The 22,907-nt window shown below is 35.0% G+C and overlaps 1 pseudogene; it reads left to right on the forward strand.

The window, feature by feature from the left end:
- Positions 1–19,293: 19,293 nt before the first annotated feature.
- On the forward strand, positions 19,294–22,397 carry LOC143627671 (putative 12-oxophytodienoate reductase 11; annotated as a pseudogene).
- The last annotated feature ends 510 nt before the right edge of the window (positions 22,398–22,907 follow it).

The following is a 22,907-nucleotide window of genomic DNA, read 5'->3' on the forward strand; positions in this document are numbered from 1 at the left end:
TCCATCATTCACTCAAATAATTAATTATCTAAATTATGGGGATTACAAATATATGAGTATTTATGTCAATATAATCAAAAAATCGTTTTCTTTATGAAATCAGATCTACCTTTTTTTATTAAATCAATTTAGATACACATTAGGATGAATGTGATAAAATTCAATGAACGATATTTATACGTTTAAGATGATAAAGACACGAACAAATTATGAATGGATAACAATTTTTTTTTACATATTAATTCAATCTCCATGGATCCATGGAGTTTTCATTTATCCCTTTTTTTAATAACAATAGGGCAAGTTTAATAAACAAATATAAAAAATTTCAATGTTTAGATTACATCGAAATAGAAGGCAAGTGGGCAACAAGCTGCGCCGCTACTTCGAAGTTGTAATACCAAAACATGTTTTATTCATGTTAATTTTATTTATGATACTATTGTGTTTATACCATTCATAATGAAGCATCTTATCATATTTTACTAGAATTCATTTGTCATTAAAAAATATAATTACAACTTATAAAATCACTAGATGTATATTTTCCGTGATTATGAAGAAATTGTGTAAAAATACACCACACATTCGTACAAATATTCCAATATAATTTATAATTTGAACTTATAAAACCATTCAATTTGATAAAAAAATAGTTTTTTTTAAATGCAATAATTTAATTTCTATAACTTAATTGTATTTATTTTAAGTATTCCGTGTATCACACAGTTCTAAAGCTAGTATATATATGAGTGGGATTAAGAGAGAACTAAAGAATTAATAGATATTTTTAAATTATATATATATATATATGTGTGTGTGTGTGTTCTTTCATCTTTCTTACATGTTATTCTTCACCAGAAAAAAATGTAAAAAATAAAACAAAAATATAAAATTATAAAAAAATCGATGTCGTGCACATATGCAATGGTGTGTATTGCGTATATACAATTGTGGTGTATTGCATATATTTTACTGCTCTATTAAAGCAATACAAGATTTTCACATGACATCATTCTAGGGTATCCATCTAGATGCCATGTCACATGTTTTCTACCTTAGGTATGCCAACTCATCCCTTTCATACTGATGTTCGGTTTATTTGTACATATATTAGCTTGTTAACTTAGTTGTTTTATTCGTTTAGTTTAGGAACTTTTGTACTTCATACGTGTTTATTGTGTTTCACGTCACATGTATTTAAGGCGTTTAATTTGGGCCTATACGAGCATGGGATGAGGACCCAGGATGTCCAGCACGCGAACCGAGACACAATTTTGGATCTACTGAGCGAAGCGAACCATTGCGTAGCGCGATGTGTATGGAAGACAGGGTATCGCGCTACGCGATGCCCATTAAAATATTAGATTTCGTTGACTTTTGGTCCATCGCATAGCGCGATGGACTAGAGGAGGAGACCATCGCGCTACGCGATGGTCCCCACAGTCGTGAAAGTTAAGGTTTGTTTTATTATCTCGTTTTGACGACCCTAGACGCTATCATTCAGTTTTGATAGCATTTTTGAGAGGAATAGCAACCTACCATCATTCCCAATCATCTCAAGGTCTCATACATGTTCCACAACATCATAATCGAAGACCGAGAGATGCCGAGACGCGGCTATATCCTTCGAGCCATACCCGGGATGTATAGTTTGTAATCTTTCAGTTTATTTCTCATGTACTAGAACAACTAATTGTAATTATCTTGATGTTAATCTATGAGTATTGATGTTTAGTATGTCCGTACATTCAGTCGGTTTAGGTTTTTGTCGATCATAACGATTAGGTTGTCGGTTGCTATAATAATTGATCGTAGGATTGTTTTGACCTGTTAATTATGAGAAAGCATACGTTTGCCCTTAGTTGAGTCACACTGGCAGGGACCATTTGATAACCAGTGCCGTCAGCCGTGTGTTAGCGAGCGTGGATGCCTAAGGTTTAACCGGTTAGTAAGTCTGTAGTTGACACAAGATAGTTTATCTGTTAAGTCGCATGAGTTTGCTGTTAGTTTGCTTACTTGAATTCCCGGGTGTGATTTGCTTTGTTTGATTGATTGAATACTTGATTAATTGTTTGTTTCTTATAAAACCAAATTTTTTGCTAGTGTGATCAGCACTTTGATATAGTTCACTTCATAATGTTAGGAATCGATTTTACTTCACACTAACCACATACTCCTCGTGGTTCGACACTCTACTTACCCTAGCTTGCTTAGGTGATTAAGACACTAGATTTTATTGTTTTTACTAGATAGCGACAGTCTAGCATCAAATGGCGCCGTTGCCCGGGCCTTTTGCGCCTTGAGGCGCTTGAAGAACCCTGAATATCTGACATACTACAAGATAAAAATAGAATATTAACAAATGATACGAAAAACGAGAAAGAATCGAGATACCTATATACAAGTAAAACAAATCCAGGTGTCTCCGCCCGACTGGAGATTGAGTACGGGCGGATAACCTAAATACGATTAACGCTCAAAATCCCGAAACTGGACACGACACAAACTGACTCGAACGAACACAACTGATACAAACAACAGACATGACTTACTAATGTCTTGAAAAACGTGCAACACAACGAACACATATCGGGATTCACAAAATTGGGCGGTTCGGGTTCCGAAATTCAAATATATTATTATATTATATATTAAGATATTAATTTATATTAATATATTACAATATATTTGTAGTATTATTATTAAATAAAATATTATTATATGATATTATATATATTAAAATATTAAAATTAATTTTTTTATAATATTTATATTAAAATAATATTAAAATATATTAAAATAATTTTTTTTTACTAAACATCAAACATTGATTATTACAACTCTGAAATTCACAACTTTACAACTCGTCTGACTAAGTACAACTCGATATATATACGACTCGATAACAAACTGGATTTCATCACACGGGTAAAAATATAACAGTATAGGCCAAGGCTGAATCGGTTAAGGAATTTATTTAGTAGGGAATTATGTACGGAACGGGTTTTCTAAAGTCCTAATCTCTATATAGGTGGTGGTATTAAGATCTCAATAAGTATATAACAAGCAAGTTCTAATTCTGTAAAACACGCCGGTTTCCCTCAAATAATGACAAGACATGTTTTATATCTATTATATAATATGTGTATTAAGTATAGGGGCTAATCTCACAATATGTCTAGAATTAAGGGCTGCCGATATGAAACATGTATACCCGTCCCCTTGACTCGTTATCCTTGCCTAAACAATTCCATTTTCCAACTTCTTATTTTGAAAAACATTTGTCGGGAAAACTATCGAGAAGCTGAAAAACCAACCATGACTAAAAACCTCTAACTTGGCATTAATAGCAATAATTAACAGTTAATAACTTAGGTTTCTGAATACTCTTCAAGGTACGGGCTAAAAATTTTCAATTTCCCCCATCCCCACACTTGAGGTTGACATTGTCCTCAATGTTAAAATTTTAAAACAATTAACGAACATTTAAGGGATGAGGTTGAAATTGAATGTTTAACAATTTAAAAAAAATCAGGCTCTAATGTGATAGTTCTAACACAAAAATCTACAATTACACTCTCAACACATAAACTAAAATAACAAAATAGATTATGAAACTGAAATCACTTGATATGACTGATAAGGCAATACTAAAAAATTGCTCGCAAACCCTCATGAAAATTCGTCTTCTCCAAAGACTAAAACTGAATCTGCAAAATCTCAAAACGTGTAGAAGCAAGCTTCTCACCGTGTGTAAGATATAGGTCTTTTAAGAATTTTTCAAAAATGAAGTGTTAGTTCATTTTATTGAAAATTATTACCGAGCCGAATTAGTTAAGTTTCATAATAAATTTTGTTAAAGGAGTTAAAATGTTAAAAGACCTAACTCACTTTCGTAGAAATCACAGTTGCATTTAGCGTATGCAACAAGCCATTTAAACCCCCCGGTAGCACGGGTGGACGAGTGAGGTCTCGTGAGGTTTTATAGTGAACTACACCCACAAAGTTCCAATACAACAAAATATACACGTACCTGGATTAACTAAAGCAAAAAAGAACATGAAAGCACTCTGGGTAGCTTAACTGAAACCTCGTTTTCTGACAAAAACTTTACCGAACACATCAAAATCCCAACTTTTCCCGTGCGGTATCCCCACACTTAGCTTTTGCTATGATGGCACGCTTGAAATACAATTAGTAGTCTAAAAACAAAAAAAATTGCTAACTAAAAATATACAAAATGTACAATTACCGCCCTTTTGAAAATTTTATGACATTCAAGGTGGGCGGCTGGCCCGCTCCCGTGCGGCCTTCTCATTACATAAAAGCTCCTCCTCAAGAGGTTGCTCCCAACCTTTTAACACACCAGAATCCTGCCCAAACATTTCCAACCTCCATTTTGCATCACATTCAAGTGGTCTCTTTACCTCGTTCTTTCTCATCCTCTTTCCTTTTCTTGTTGTTGTTGCTTCCTTACCATCTCTATCCTCATTCACTCTCTCATTGCATCCTTTTACCTTCATGTTACCATCTAGCTCATTCATGTCAGTCACAAAACATTTCTCTTAAAAAGACAAAAAGAAGTTATTAGTTTAGTATTTCAGTTGTAAATAGCAGTTGATTGTGTAATTAGTTTGTTTGTATTCGTGAGTCTGTATAATGGTTTGTTTAACTCGGTTCATGTAACATCTCGAAAATACCCCATTCAAGTATTGGGCTAAAAATGGCAATTCTGAAACTTAAAGGGTTAAAATGAAAAATTTGGGTTTCCAGACCCATCGCGCTATGCGATGGGTGGACATATTTGATCATCACGCTACGCGATGCCATTCCCTAGAAATTATGAAAAAGGGGGCGCTGCGCTACGCGATGGTCCAAGATTAAATGAGCATCGCGCTACGCGACACCCCATTAAGCAAACCAATGACACGTGGCCAACCACGTGTCAACACGTGGCACTTCCTGGTGAATTGCGGCGTCGCGCTACGTGATGGCCCTGGGAAAAGACCATCGCGCTACGCGACGGCCTTCAAAACTTCGCCTATAAAAGGGGGCTACGGGATTAAACCCATTCATCACAATTTCACACTTACAATCACACACTCAGCATTGAGAAGCGTGCCAACCTCGTAGTGTGTTCCAAGCCCCGAAGTTCTAACGATTTGAACCTTGATACGCGATAGAAGTAGAAGCGCTGCCCGTACAAACTTAGGCATATAAACTCCAAATACCGCATAAGGTAGGGGTTCTGCCTAAATATTATTTTATTATTATACTATATGGCTTAGATCATAGTCAGTGGTATAGACCAAAACCTTGATCATGATTATGTTTATAATAGCTTTATACATGCAAAGGTTATAGTTAAAATAATGTTTCTTCATGATTAAGAAACATAAGCTTTTACATACAAGCAGATATAGTAGTTTCTTCACAACTAAGAAATGTAAGATTTTACATACCAGGGTTATAGTCAATTCAATGTTTCTTCTTGACGAAGAAACCTATCAATTGATTTTTCTTCATGAAGAAGAAACTCAACACATAATTTGTAAACAAATGAAAAGATTATGAGTCTAAATATTTTATTCAAACAAATGATCAGTCAAGGTTTAAAGCTATCAAAATCAGATTAAAGGTCTGTAGCTGGATCAAGAGACGATTCTAGTATTTATATAAACTTATGTTATTACATAGATCAATCATTCATTCACAAGGGTTTTTAAACGAGATCACCACATCATTCAGAAAAGACAATCACAATCACAGGTGAATACGTTAAACCTTTTACAGTCAGATAAATGGGTTGTTTATCTTAAACAGTCAGTCGAATATGAGATTACATGATCTCTACATTTTAAGGGATTACGTAATCCCTAAGTTACAAGGTAGATAATAAAAGAAACTCAGACCAAGTACACATGTGTCTGGATCCAAACATATCTGTTTACCTATCAATCAAGGCTACGTGGCCGCAGGCTAACAGACATAACGAAAGTTCTCCAATGAGCATCAGTTATTGGAGAACCATAATTATGGGTGTATGGCAGTGGCACAAGTTCCCAGAAATAAGAGACGTTTCTGCTAAGTTTGTTCCAAAAATATCTTGTCAGTTAAATGTTTTCAGAGTCAACGATTCACCAGCATATCGCTGACGTATATTTTTCCCCTCATTACAGGAAAGCAAGTATAGCATATATAGCAAGGGATAGGAGTCACTCTTGGAGATAGATGCTCGTAGATAGAGATGGCTCAGTTTTTAATAAATATTGTAAACAAGAATAAGCAAAGGTTTGTAAATCAAATACTTGAATATTTATTATTCAAGAGATTTTCAAAATAAATTACTATAATCAAAGACTTCTGCTAATAACCCGCAACTCTGATATATTTTCAAAACATGTACCAACTACGGGTGTCACGCCTAGGCCCTAAGTCGGGGTGTGACAGTTCATCCACTTGAGTCACTAAATAAGCCTAATCAGCACCCAAACCGAAGCCTCAACAAAACCCTTAGTCCGAGTCTTTATGCAACCGGGGGGTAATGGGTGGAGATAATACTGACATGCAAGAATATTAAGTTGTAACACATATTAGGTATTTTGAAGGCAGATACATATACTAGCACATCTTTTGTTAGTCCAAATATTAAACCGAGATAAGTGTTGATAGTGTGAGGGGTATGAACATGTATACCTTAACCAGAAACAAAGTACACTTGTCTAGGAAATTCTAGATTTTTATTGTAGCATTAACGTTATTTGTGGGTTGTCAATCTAGAAAGTGTCAGTCTGGGAAACTGGGTATGACCTTAAACCTTGCTAGTATTAATGGTGATAATTTATTGACCTATGATCGCGGTTAATGTCTGCTTTAGAGTTTTGCTTGAGGGCAAGCAAAAGATAAGTGTGAGGATGTGATGTTTGGTTTATTTGTACATATATTAGCTTGTTAACTTAGTTGTTTTATTTGTTTAGTTTAGGAACTTTGGTACTTCATACGTGTTTATTGTGTTTCAGGTCACAGGTATTTAACGTACTTAATTTGGACGTATACGAGCACGGGATGAAGACCCGGGATGTCCAGCACACGAACCGAGACACAATTTTGGATCTGCTGAGTGAAGCGACCCATCGCGTATCGCGCTACGCGATGGTCCCCACAGTCGTGACAGTTAGGGTTTGTTTTATTATCTCGTTTTGTCGACCCTAGAAGCTATCATTCAGTTTTGAGAGCATTTTTGGAGAGGACTAGCACCCTACCATCATTCCCAATCATCTCAAGGCCTCATACATGTTCCATAACATCGTAATCGAAGACCGAGAGATGCCGAGACACGGCTAGCTCCTTCGAGTCATACCCAGGATGTATAGTTTGTAATGTTTCAGTTTATTTCTCATTTAGTAGAACAACTAATTGTAATTATCTTGATGTTAATCTATGAGTATTGATGTTTAGTATGTCCTTACATTCAGTCGGTTTAGGTTTTGTCGATTAGAACGATTAGTTTGTCGGTTGCTTTAATAATTGCTCGTAGGATTGTTTTGACCTGTTAATTGTGAGAAAGCATACGCTTGCCCTTAGTTGAGTCACACTGGCAGGGACCGTTTGATAACCAGTGTTGTGTGTTAGCGAGCGTGGATGCCTAAAGTTTAACCAGTTAGTCAGTCTGTAGTTGACACAAGATAGTTTATCTGTTAAGTCGCATGAGTTTGCTTACTTGAATTCCCAGGTGTGATTTGCTTTGTTTGATTGATTGAATACTTGATTAATTGTTCGTTTCTTATAAAACCAAATTGTTTGCTAGTGTGATCAGGACTTTGATATAGTTCACTTCATAATGTTAGGAATCTATTTCACTTCACACTGACCACATACTCCTCGTGGTTCGACACTCTACTTACCCTAGTTTGCTTAGGTGATTAGGACACTAGATTTAATTGTTTTTTACTATATAGCGACAGTCTAGTGTCACATACTATATATAGCTTAACATTAAAAACCCAAACAAACATTTTTGTCACACCCAACCTAAGGCGGAAATGTCGGGGCGCGAACTGATTGTTCACAGCTCAAAAGGTACTATCATACAATAAGGATATGACAATATCTATTAAATTAATCATTTCAAATTCAAGTGCACAAACATTCAAAACATAAACAGACAATCCAAAACAAATAAATTAACCCAAAAAAGATAGAAATATAAATAGTCTTTCGTTTATTTCCTAATGTCCTTCTAAACGTTCTTCAACTTAAACTTCAAGTCAACTGGAAACCTGCATAGGCGTAGAAAATAAAATAGATTTTGTCAACACTTGGTTGAGTGAGAATATCACCAGTTTTCATGATACAATAATATATAAATAAATAAGCAAAACGAAATAAATGCGGTAATAAACAATCAAACCGTGAGCAATTAATGTGTTAGTTTACCATTGCTATGCGAGCGGGCGTGGGCTACTGTGACATTGGTATGATCATACTATAATGTGAATATGATGGGCCTCTCCGAATGCGATAAACACATAAGCTAGTAACAAGTAATATTTGATCGAATACACACAATTATACGCTTGCTAGTTTGTGTATATATGTAATACAAAGTAAGTATTAGTAAGCATATGTCCCCAAAACTTTGATAAAATCAGTAAAATAGAGGGGAATGATAAATCTCACCTTATTTCTTAGGCGAGTGAGCAAAAATAAGAATAAAATATGATGAAAGTATGCGAATCGTCCGTTAAAGCGCCAAGTGAAGTAAATCAAATAGACATGAAACTTTGAGACAAATAACTACTATTAAAACCGAGAACGTTGCCGCTGGAATTGTTCCAAACCGATATCTAGAACTCTGGTTATGATAAATTAAACATTTAAGCGAGCTAGTACTAACCAGAATCCGAATAGCGAGTCGGAAGTTTAGTTTTGGTTAGTAGCCTTAAAATCTCGAAACAAAAATAAAAGTCTTATGGACCGAAAGTCAGTTCCGACTAGAAGCATGAGAAATCGATTAGTCAAAGTTATTTACTAAAATACCCTTAAAGGGGTTTGAGTTAAATTGACCCGTCAATACCCCTCAATCTCATATATTGATTGAGGGTTATTGACAAGTGAGTATTAGTGAACAATTCATTAGTTAACGACATAATTACAGATATTGTCCTTTATCTTTCACCCAAATTTCACTCGTTGTCCCTGATCTTCAAAATTGATCTTTTTTGTCCTTTACGTTTCAAAATCCTTCAGCGTTGGGCAAATTAGTCATTTTACCTATTAAATTAAAAAAATGTTTTAATAAATAAAGAAAAACAATAAAAAAACAATTAATATATATTTATATTCTTAATCTCTCCCCCCCCCCCCTTCTTCTTCCTCCATAGCCACCACCAAGCTTTCCGGCGACCACCACCACCGGTCGCCACCGTCTTCTCCGGAAACTCTGGAATTGAAGTAGATCTGAAGGTGTGTGTGGAATTTTAACCTTTAACAAGTGAAATATACCCGGCATATTTTTTTCCCGGCGAGCAGATCTGAATGATTCCGGCAGCCTCAATGTATTACGAGATTTTGTATGACGAGACTCCACTAGTGATATTGTGATCCTTTTTTTATTATTCTTCATGGCAACATCGATCTGAGCTTGTTATAGTTGTTTCCGGAATCTGTAACATTTTAGATCGTTGCAGATCTTGATGACAGTGGAGCTGGGTGATTGTGGAAATGGATAGTGGCGGGCTCTCGCCGGTCGTGGATGTGAGGGGTGCCCGTCGATGGTGGAATGACCTCAGGTTAGGTTTTTGAGAGATAGGGTTTTTGAGAAGTTGGATGTGGATTGAGGGAGAAGCAAGGTGGAGTGGGAATTGTGGTTGTTAGTGATGTTTGGGGCTGGGGTGATTTGTGTACTGGTGTGGTGGTGAGAAGCAGATTGTTGGTGTTGAGATGAAGAGTAATGGTGGTTGTTAGGGGGTGTTTGAAGAAGATGAAGAGGTTTTCGAAGAAGACGGTGGTGGTGGTGGTGGTTCACCAGTGCTCACAGTTGCTCGTCGGAGGTTCGCCGGGTTCACCGGTGTTAATGGCGGTTCACCAGTGCTCATCGGAGGTGGTGGTGGTGGTTTCCGGTGGGAGTGGAGGTGGAGGTAGTTTTCTTTCTTGGAGAAGACGGTGGTGGTGGTGGCTGCCGGAGATTGGTAGTGGAGGAGGAGGAGGAAGAAGAAGAAGAAGAAGAAGAAGGAGATAGAAAGAAATTAAATATATATTTTTTGTTTTTTTATTGTTTTCTTTATTTATTAAAACACTTTTTTAATTTAATAGGTAAATGACCAATTTGCCCTCATGTGCAACGCACATGACCTGACTTAACGAAGATTTTTAACCGAGTTAGGCGAAAAGGACAAACGCCAAAGGATTTTGAAACGTAAAGGACAAAAAAGATTAATTTTGAAGATCAGGGACAACGAGTGAAATTTAGGTGAAAGATAAAGGACAATTTCTGTAATTCTGTCTTAGTTAACAACTAACCCGGATAATGCTTGAGTTGACGAGAAATCGAGGTCAAAGGTCAGAACAATGTCAAAGTCAAACTGCACTTTAAAGTCTTCGAGTAAATAAGCAAAAACGAGAGAGAGAAATCGTCGATATAGGGAAGGTGACGGCTGGTAAGGCAATGTTTCCGTAACCTCTAGGGTTTGGAATGATGGTTTGTTTATATAGTTAGTATATCAACTTGTATGACAAGAAACCGACTCATCTCGGTAAACGAATAAAATATTAATGATGAAATCAAGCCTTATAATCTTTGATATATCGACTAAAATACAGAGAATGAACCTAGACACTATTCCATAGTAAATTAAATAACTTGTTGCTCAATTTTCATGATTTAGGGTCGTTTTAGGGAAAGATTTAGCATTAAACGAAGATCGGAAACCAAATTAGCTGGTCTGAAAGTTTTTCGCGCCGCGCGAAGGACTAGACACTCCTCCTTCGCGCCCGTGAAGGGGGGTCGTCTACCAGGTTTTGATTTTTGGCAGTTTTGGTCCCTGAATTTCCAAAAATGCATTTTTAGCCATTTTAGTCGATTTTAAGAGTTTCTAAGGGTTATTTAGCATAAACTAAGATAAACATAATTAATTTACTAATAAATGCATAATTTTATTGATAATAAAGATCCAAATACATGTCCGAATTGGATAAACAAATACGAATACGAATACAGAAAAACCGAAATGTTACAAATTTTGGTTTCCTCTATCTCTCTCTTGGGTTACATCCACACTCCGGCGATGGGCTCTCATTTCCACCAGTTTACTATTTTTTCTACTCTAAGGTTCGATGCTCATGTATTATTGTTATTGAGTATTGTCATTTCATTTTATTGAGTATTATTCCGATTATCTTTCATTTTACCGGTTTAATGACCATTGTTTAATCTGATTATCATTTACTCTATTTAGGTTCTAAATCAAAATCCAAGGTTGAATGGATAAGTTGAAGTTTCTGTAATTGCTCCATATTTCCAACAATGAATGGTTGATTTAGGTGCTAATTACAATTATTCTATTAAATATGGTTGATTTAGGTGGTTATTAGAATTATTATCTTACATATTCTGTACGGCCCCCGTTCCCAGGTGCCCTACTTTCGCTCGGGTTGGATTTACTCATTCACATAATTCGGAAATCATATTTAATTAAAACAATTTGTGGAATATAAAGTCAACCATTCATATATAACATAAGTACTTTGTTTTAAACTGAAATAACATAAGTCTTAACATAAACATAAATAACATGTGAATCTTCTTCTCTTTGATGTCAGTCTTCATTTATTTGCCACATGTCTCCCTCTAAGCAACCCGCCTCATTCTATTCACCTACATGCATACTAATAGTCAGCTACGCTGAGTGAGTTCTAGTTAATCAATTAATCATACATTACATACACTTACTTATTAATACGCGTCCGGAGATACGTATTAAATACTTACCTGTTTATCTATCGTTCATACATACATACATACGTTCATACATTCTTTCATAATTCATCCTGTCTTACTTATTACTTCTATGCTTACATTACCTTCATATCACTTCTTTATTTTAAAGAGCATTTCGCCCTACATACCTCGGATATTATAAGGGTCCGGCTCCATACTTACCTCGGATATTATAAGGGTCCGGATCCCTACTTACCTCGGATATTATAAGGGTCTGGTACCCTACTTACCTCGGATATTATAAGGATCCGGCAACCTACTTACCTCGGATATTAAAGGGTCCGGATCCCTACTTACCTCGGATATTATAAGGGTACGGATCCCTACATCGTACCATACAATCATACATTCGTTACATAAATATATAAACTACGTGCATACTAATTAATCCTTCTATATCGTTCACATACATACACAACATATATCTATCATACACTTACCACTTTAGGTAAGTGTATCAATCTAACACATCGAGTATGCACACAGCCCCGAAAAACGTAACACAGAGAAAGGGATAGAACTCACCTGTAGTCGATTCCGCTCGGAGTTAATTGTAATGTCTTTCTTCAATTGAGCTTGACTAACTATGTATTGAATAACACGTATTGATTTTCTATCTTTTATTCTTTTATATTTTTAAGTAACCGAACTTTTATCGGTTAACGAAACCAAACTTAGCGAAGCTTAACTTTGTTAAGTTAGTGAACCGACTTCATTAGTTTTCATTCCTTAACGCGTTTACGGGTTAATGTTTCCTTAAGCGAGTTGGGTTATGTTCTCGTATTTTATAAGTTAATCATTTGTTATTGAACTTATACGCTTAAGCGTCTTTGACTAACATACGGGCTACGACTAGTAACGAGTCGGGTTCGTGTCGCGTTTGTAGTTGGATCGAGTTCGGTTAAGTTCTCATACATATACGTTCTTTATAAGTTATCCATGTCTTAACGATTATAATTCTACGTGTTCTTAACTAGTTGGGTTACGTTCATATAATTTTATAAGTTAATGAACTTATATGTTTAAATATCCTTATCGAGCTTATCTCAACATGTTGGATTCTTTTCTGGCTTGGTTTAGTTCCCATTGGAGTCGGGTTTGGTAGATTCCATAACTTCTTTTTAAATCGGGCCAGGTCTTGATTTCTATTCAAGATATAATTTGAGATAAGTTCCTTTTATTTGGTTGAATTTGGATCGAGTCAATCCCTTCCATCAACCCTTCTATTCGAGCCGACCATACAATTTCAGTCGAGTCGCCCCTGGTCGATTCGATCATAGCTTGCTTGACTCGATTCGAGTCTAGATTCTAGTTTCAGTCGAGTTCTAGTTTCAGTCAAGTTCATCCACTTTACTCGACTCAAAATTTGAGTCGAGTCTTTCAGCACCCATCGAGTCGATTCCATCCAACCACTCGAATCGAATGGGACTTGAGTCCCTTGCCCAACTCGAGTTGATCCGGCTTATTCGAGTCGACTCCTTTAGCTCTACCAATCGAGTCTAATCATCTCCAAGATCCCCGGTCGAGCTGAATGGAACTCGGTTCCTTTACTTAACTCGAGTCGCAGTCGAGCCTTTTTTGGTTCCAGTTGGTCCGAATAGGGATTTTGGACCTCATATCCTTGGCCGAACCAAAAATAGGAAGTAGGGTTCCATTACCCACCGAGTCTCGTTCCACCAGAACTAAGTTTATTATATGTATATACATTTGTCATATCATTTTAACCCAAAACCCTCTTATTCGATTTTATTTGAATTTCATACAAGTCGGTTTAGCTTGGTTCGTTTCGTTTCCAATCTTACAAGATTCGCTTATTTATTATTATCACTTCTAACTAGGAAGAACAAGATGAAGATGAAGATGAAAAGGAAAAACTTTTGATCTTAAAACATACCTTATGGATGAGACTAGATTAGATATTGAATGAATGGAAATCAATCTTTGTACCTTCTCTAGATCTTGAGTGAATGAAAGATGAAATGTTGTATGTGAGCAGTGGGTGTGTACGTGTGTGATTGTCCGATGATTGGAAAGATGATAAGGGAATGATGAGGATAAGAATGAGGATTGGGGTTTTAGGTTGTTTATATAGGCTAAGTCCAAGGCTTTAGGCTCAAAATCCTTCTTAAGACCGATAACCAACTTAATCCTATCATTTCCCCTTATCATTATTTAATTAGATTAAATAACATTACACGACACACGATTAAAATAAACTTATATTACTTTATTCAATTAATATCAAAACGAGGACGTTACATATTCCGGTGAAATTCATTGTTAGTTCTTGCTAAACAAAAATATATGTTTTTCTTTTTTTAATTATATATATATATATATATATATATATATAAAAATATTATGTAACATTAATTTAATTTTATTCATTTCAGCTTCTGGCGGTCCAAGATTGTAAATTAGCTAATTGCTTGGAAGGAATGTGGATGCTATTGAAAATTTTTATTAATTGTAAACATGTTTTGATTGTTAACATGTGTGGATGTTATTGAAAATTTCTATCAATTTTAAACATGTTTGTCGGTATTTTTTTAATGTTCTTTTTACATAAATTTTTTTTTCAGCTTTATTACTAAATTACCTTTCAAAATACAAATTAGTGATTTCAATTTGATGTTTAAATTTTAAATGAAGATAGTCATTTGACTTTTCTTTAAAATCTTACTTAAAATACAAGTATTCGTTGCTTAATGTTTGCTTAATATTCATGACAAAATTAATCACGATTAAATACATATAAAATTAAAGCATTTTTTATACCTAAAATATGTCCCAGCATTATTACCGAATTACAACATTAATGATTTCAAATGACCAAAATACAAGTATAACCTTTATTGCTTAATTTGTTCTTAATTAATACATAATTAATATTCATAACATATTTATTTTCGATTAAATAGTCAACTGGCAGTCGGTGGTATGGTTTCCCGGGGGAATGCCCAAGCCAAACTCTGAAGCCAGCGTAGGCCCGGTTAAGACAACATAGTCTGGCCAGAGTGGGGCAACGAGGCTCTCCAAATTTGGAAAGCGTGGTAGCCTAAATATAAGAAAGTCGCCGTTCTAAAAAAAAAAATTAAACCCGATTAAATACGGAATTTTACAAATTAAAGACAAACTTTTAAAGCTTTCCATAGTCTTATATCTCAACAAACTTGCCATTTTTTCATATTTGACCATTTTTTAGTTACGCCTAAATTTCAAAATGAATGTCTAAAATAAACTCCTGTTTATAATATTTCAAAAATCAAAAACCTTTCTTTAATTTTTTGAAGTTGACTAATTAACCAATTTTTTATATTTTGTAATTATTTCAAAATTATTTCTAAACGAGTTGTTTTAAAAGAGTATCAAATTTGTTCGGTATAAAATGACGGGCCAATAAAGGTTATGAACAAAATGAATTCGGGTCGACACAAGTTATTTTTAAGTTATAGGAATCTTTTTTAACTAAAAAGACATATTCATTTTTCATATATAAATTCGTAATCAAATTTGACAAAATATGAATATTCAAATTTAAACAAAAACTGACCTTATAATTAATTCGATCACATCCTTACAAATTTATCTAAATCATCTATAAATAAAAACCGTATAATAATTTTGTCAAACAACTTATATTATTAACCAACCGTATGATAATATGGTGACTCTCTCTATATAATTCTTATCATACAATTCATTCTTTCATTACAAAGTAATTAATATATGGTAAAGATTTGGTACATTATTTAACAATTAACCATATTTGATTTTGGGATTAGAAGATCTAGGTTTGAGGTTGCGGATCAATGTGAAAAAGAGTTTTGTTATATAAGAGGAAAGAGAGAAAAATGAAAGAATTAAATGGGCCAAACTACTTATCATGTGCTACATTTAACATCAAAAGTTATCTTTTTGGACCAATAATGAAACCAAAGTTGGTGGTTAGGGACCATTCACACAAATTTAAACATTAGGAGCCATGCATAAAATTGACTCAACCCATATGGATCATTTGTGGAATTCTCTCTAACGTATATTTTCCCTAATTTGAGTGTACGAATCTGTGTTTGCGACGGTTAGGGCTTGGAGGAGGAGGTGCTTATGTGTTTGCGACAGCTGTGGCTTGGTGGAGAAGGTGCGACAGCTATGGAGGTGGAGGAGAGGAGGAGGTCAGCGGCTGTGGTGTGGAGGAGAGTAGCCGACGGCGGTGGTAGGTGGAGGAGAGGGGGAGTCGACGACGGTGATGGGTGGAGGAGAGAGGAAGTCAAAACGGTGGTGGGTGGCGGCGAGGGGGAGGTCGATGTGTGTGTTTTGTATGAAGAGTAGGGTTTGAAAGTTTGAAAATGTTATAAGTGAGTAGTCTAAGTCTTCTAGGATAAGAGGGCGCGCATACCGTTTTAAAGAAATGTCTTCTAAAAAAAACATACTGCATATCACCGCCACGTCTGTGTGTGGTCTGCATGACGCAGACAAAAGAAAGGAGTTTTTCGCTTAAAACAAACACCACCATAATAGTAAGTTGTTTAGCCCAAACACTTCACATTACTATGCTTATAGTGCTTTACTAAGTAAAATGGGCCCAACACATCAATAACAAAACGGCCCAAACTCACTTCACACAGCCCGACCCACTTGGCCCAAATAAATAAAAGCTCAGTTTACTAAATCTTGTCCTAACAAAAAATCCCACCAAGATTTATACAGTTTGTTTAAAACTTACCTACTCAAGGACTAATATCTATAAAATAAAATTTCATTCGTATTATTTTCATCATTAGTAAAAAAACTACACACATATATATGGTAGGGTTCCAGAGAAAACTGCAAAGTTATGGAAAAACCAAGAAAACCATTACCAATCAACATTTTTTCCATTTTTCATTTTTTTATTTATAAGGTAAAAATGTAGCAAAGATTTAAAAAAAATGTCACTCACGAAGTTACATATACACAACTCATACGAGATACATGTGTACTTGTGTAGTGTACAAGTTACACACATGTAACTTTTTTAAGCCATATATTTTCTTAGAAGAAAGTGAATACGGCGTTGTTAGACGCCTAACATTACACGCAAAACCCATCCAAAACTACGTAGTTTTGATTAAAAACAATTAAAAACTAATTTATTTTTTGTTTTCATCCATAGATCCTTCAATTTCACTTGCAGTTTATATGTGATTTTAAGATTCTTTGTTTCTCCTTCAATAAACCGATGAAGTCCTTGATCAAGGATTTATTTTCTATTTTCCACCATTGATTTTGTTCATCTATATATCTCCGTGTTTTGGTTAAAATACCCTAAAGTTGAGTCAATCAAAATCAGGTCTTGAAACCTAACGATGATCAGTAAGAAAATTAGTATTTCCCAAAATTGAGTAACATTCATAACTCCATTAGCAACTTAGCATTTCAAAATCCTCTTGTAGCAATTTCCCATTTCATACTTAGCCATTTACATTTGTGAATTTGGGGCTAATTAGTAATCTTCCAGATAGATCAAATAATCCGTACATCAACTAAAAAAACGACATTCCAAAAATTATAAAAAGCACCAGAAGATATACTACAAAAAATCTATAACCTTAGGATTTATGAGTATATTGGTATTGAAATACTATAATATAGCAGGCCTCCCCTTGTAGAAATTGAAGGATCGGTGGATGGAAACAAAAATAAATTAATTTTTAATTGTTTTTAATCAAAACTACGTAGTTTTGGGTGAGTTTTACGTGCAAGGTTAGGCGCCTAACAGCACCGTATTTACTTTCCCCATTTTCTTATTATCATTCTGACCAAAGGGATGTCTTCCGGTCAATTTGACAATCCTCGACCCAAACTTCACATTGTTGCGAGCATTTTGCTTATTGTTGTATTAGTGATCTTTAGTGTTTCGCATTCTAACTTAAAAGAGATTAATGAGTAAATTCTAACTATATAAGAACTACTTGTATACAATGGAAAAGAAGAATATGTAATATCGAAAAGTATTATATATATTATATATATAATACATATAAAAGAGAAGTTTGGTGCCGCTAGACTTTGCGACACCTTACTTGTGCATGGTATTTGTTTTTTTCGTTTCGGTAACGAACATAACGGAAGCCGACTGAATGGAAAAACATGTTTTTTTTGTTAATTCCGACATCGTAACGGAAACCGACCAAATTCGCATAGACTTACTGTCTCAACGTCCAGGACCAACAACGCTCTGGCTTACCAACTCCTGAGTTTACAGACCGACACCACCACATTATTCCACTCAATTTTTATATTTTCTTCTTTTTTCAGCTCCGGTATTGTAACGAACGTAGTCGAAACCGACGCATCGTGTCCAATTACCGTCTCAATACCCAGGACTGACAACGCATGGGTTTTACCACCGCTCGGGTTTAATGACCAAACAAACGTCATTTTAATAACTTTTTTTATGCTAATTTGACAATTATATTTTTGGGCTTAACGCTAAGGTTTACAAATGGTGTCTATGCCATAACAAACATAAATGAAACCGACCAAATTCGCGTCGACTCACCAACGTAACGCTCGGGCTTTACCAACACTCGGTTTTACAAACACCCGGGTTTCAACATTGAGGTTTTACCAATTGTTGTGGCACAACGCGCTAGGTGAATATCTAGTTTCTTTGTAAAAGTGATGTAAGGTTTTAATATTGAAGATGCTCCATTGAATATTAATATGCCCTTCAATTGTTTGATTATTTAACGTTGAGACAAAAGGTTCTATTAAGGGAAGCTTTATATGTATTTAGGCTTTTAGTGCATAAAGTTCGTAAGGTATGACAGGAATTTCAACCATGTTATATTTAAAGAAATATAGAGTTTGAAAATTTTCTTGTTGCTGACTCACTGGTATTTAAGCCCGTAATTCGCGTTAGGGTTGTAGGATGGTGGTGTTTTTTTTCTTTCAATATCGTTTGGAACTACGTAAGCAGTTACGTCACAAAAAACTAACAGGTTAGGGTTTGGCGTGGCAAACAGAATGGACTGTCGTAATACATTTCTTAAGTTGGGTTTGGCGTGACAAATGAGTCAAAGTTAGGATTATTAAAATAAAAAATTAAAAATAATAAATAAGTTAATCCTTCATGGATTAGGTTTTCCTTTCAAAATTACCTGCAGGACACAAACATATAAACAATATGTAGTGTTTAATATTCTTCACCACAAACGACAATTTGAGTTGACCCTACGAAAGCAAATGAAACTGCAGTTTAAAATCTAATTATTCTTGTTTTGAGTGTGCATCATCTTCCTTGTTCATCCAGGCTTCTGGTGCCATAACCTTTTGTTCAATAAGGTTTGAAAAATGGCTGACAAAGAACAAGTGGATAAAAAGAAATTAATCCCTCTTCTCACACCTTACAAACTGGGAAAATTTGAGCTTTCCCACAGGTAGTATATTATATCCTTCAATTCTTTCTTATGTATCAGTCTATTTCTTTGTTTGGTTTTAAACTATTAGATATGATGAAGAATACAAGTAGTTATTGTTGCTCCAAAGGAGACTTAATAAGATCTATCCTTAAATATTCAATAGACTGAAACTCTAGAAAAAATTTTACAGACAAAAAGAGATTGCCTATGGAATTTTCCGATGGTTTATGTCTTCACGTAGGGATTATCGATGGCCGAAGATCCTTTGATTTGTACTTTGTAGTATATAAGAAACTACTCTTGGGTCAAATCTGTTAGAAAATTAAATAAAAGTGTGTGTGAATAAATGTCTTAAAAGTTAAAGTTGTAAAACCTTGTCCATCGGATGTTGAACAAAATGAGAAGTAGTTTGTAAGATGCAATCTTCACTACACATTTGAAAATTTGTGATGTCTTTTACTATAACTCTTATTGCATTTGTTAATGATCATTATTCTGTTTTATTACACTTTAATTATCATTATGAGGTTTGGATTATGTTATGATTTTTGGGCTATAAAACCAGTTCAAATGCTTCAGCCAAAGACATGGAAAAACACACAACTCTCTCTTTCTCTCTGCAGTAACATCTTACGATTTCGTTTAAGACAAGTGATCAAGTCCGGCAGTCCACTACTGCTTCGGAACCGGAGTACCCTGGAAACAGACCGCGAATCTGTTTAAGGGAATTGTGTCAAACACAAGCCCGGTTCATCGTTATCATTTATTGTTTCTATTTTATTATTTCCGGTTCTAATACAAGAATACCAACAAAATCTGCCCTCTAAGAACTAGAGTTTACTAGTTTTATTGGAACACCACGTTTTATGTAAACCATGTGGATTGGTGACAAAAAAAAATGTAAAATATTTGTTTGTCTTCGGATTTCTAGGTGGTTTAAAGATGTTGTGAGTATTTCTAGGCATTTTTTAAAGTTGCTACACAAATAAGCAGCTTGATGCACTTATGAGTGAACTTAACTGCAACATGCCTTGTTTTTTAACTTCGCTTGTGTGGCTAGCGAACTTGGCTTCAGTTTGTGGTCAAACGATCTAGCAAACTCCATCCCGACTTCTTTTTCATGTAAAAATTCCATGTAGAGTTATCGACTTATTGCCAGCTTGAGTTAGCTAGTTAAAGGAGTGAAATGCACTTTTTGGCCATATATATAAGTACGCTTGCCACTAACAAACTAAAGAGATAATTGTTAGATTTCTCCTGAGTTCGCTCATAAGTGTAGCAAACCGCCTATTTGTACAACAATTTACAAAAATGCTTAAAAGAAACCACCTATGAATCCAAAACGATATTCTTTCACGTGAAGGAGACGCTTTGCATAGACAACATGGACTAGTTACCAACAAAATGTGAATTAGACGACCTTAATCATTTAATTTATTTTAAACTGATCATTATTTGATTATCTGATTAAGATTCATCAATAAATTCATACAGAGTTGTTTTAGCTCCCCTAACAAGGCAAAGATCATATGGCAATATCCCACAGCCACATGCTATTTTATATTATACACAAAGAACAACCAAAGGAGGCCTTCTTATTTCTGAAGCCACTGGAATTTCAGATACTGCCTCCGGGTAAGGATACATATATGTACATCTGCTATTACAAATTAAGTAATTATGCCATTGGTTTTCATGATGATTTTGTTCTTGTTCAAGGTATGAACATACGCCCGGTATATGGACTAAAGAACAAATTGAGGCTTGGAAACCTATTGTGGATGCTGTTCATGCGAAAGGCGGGATCTTTTTGTGTCAAATTTGGCATGCTGGAAGGGCTTCAAATGCCAGTAGATACATATACACTTTCTTCATTCTTCTTATTAATTAACGATCGCATTAAATAATAATTGTGTCATTAGGTTTCATTTTTTTGTTAATCCAATTCTTGATATATACAACAGGCTTTCAGCCAAACGGGCAAGCCCCTATTTCTCCGTCCGACAAAGTAATAAGAGATGAACAATCTACACCTCCAAGGAAGCTAAGCACAGAAGAGGTTCCTCTTGTTGTTAATGATTTTAGAGTTGCTGCAAGAAACGCGATTGAAGCTGGTAAGGAATAATGGTACACAAGTTTTTTGTAGGGGGGCAAAATTTGTGTCAAGTCGTAATAGGAGTTTTCTTAAAAGAATACTGAAATCAATAAACTAAATCTAGAAATAAAAGAGAAAAGAAGCTCTCAAAGAAAATAATTATTGTGAAGATTGTAGGGTTGCAAAAATAATAATTAACTTCTCATTTTTGTATGTGCCTCTATTATGCTTCTAATTTTCACACTCTGTCTAGATTCAAACGGTCTTTTTTTATTGGTTTTGATGGAGTTGAGATCCATGGGGCTCATGGTTATCTAGTTGACCAGTTTTTAAAGGATGAAGTGAATAATAGGACAGACAAGTATGGTGGCTCTATGGAAAACCGATGCAGGTTCGCGTTAGAAATAGTCGAGGCTGTTGCAAGTGAGGTAGGAGCAGACCGAGTTGGCCTCAGATTATCTCCATTTACTGACTACATGCAATCAAGTGATTCAAATCCAAAAGCTTTAGGCCTTTACATGGCTAAAGCATTGAATGCGTATAATATTCTTTATTGTCATATGGTGGAACCAAGGATGATATCTATAGAAGAAAAAGTGGAATGTCTTCATCATAGTCTAGTGCCAATGAGAGAAGTATTCAAAGGGACTTTTATGTGTGCTGGATGGTACAATATGGATGATGGTAACAAACTGTGTCTGAGAACATGGCAGATCTTGTTGCTTATGGTAGGTTGTTTTTGGCGAATCCAGATTTGCCAAAACGGTTTGAGCTTAATGCACCTCTTAACAAGTATAATAGGGAGACGTTTTATACGTCTCACCCTGTTCACGGGTACACTGATTATCCTTTTCTCGAAGCCTCGTTCGATCCGAAAGACGAAACAGATACGTGAGTGAAAATAGTGGCAAGTCATGTGAAAGGGAATTGAAGGGGTGTATAATTAATGTTGGTGATTTACAAATGACTGCATGATGTTTGTTTCTATGTACTGTTGTTTAAATGTGAGCATGTTTGGAATTGAGTATGAAAAATGCTTATTGGTTTTTTAAAAAGCCATTTTGAAAAGCCAGGATTTGAGGCTTTTGGAAAACTGTTTTTTAACCCTTTTAAAAGGGTAAAATAAAAACGATTTTTGTGATTGTTAAACACATTTTAACTTATTGGCTTTTGGAAAACACAAATAAACCAATAAACATTTTTTAAACTCAACCCCAAACATGCTCGTAATATATATAACAAAGAATCATCAATGAGTTTAATGAAAATTTGATATGATAACGAAATACACATTTGGTTTTTTATATGGAGGTTAATCAGCTTGAATCTTTCCTATATATTTTATGCCAGCATAAATGGGATGCATTTAGGCCTTGCATCTGCGATGTACGTGGAGTTGGCTTGC

This window comes from Bidens hawaiensis, unplaced genomic scaffold (assembly GCF_021521415.1).
Source record: "Bidens hawaiensis isolate Kalapana, Puna unplaced genomic scaffold, B.hawaiensis_p1.1 tig00000055_1, whole genome shotgun sequence".
Lineage (NCBI taxonomy): Eukaryota > Viridiplantae > Streptophyta > Magnoliopsida > Asterales > Asteraceae > Bidens > Bidens hawaiensis.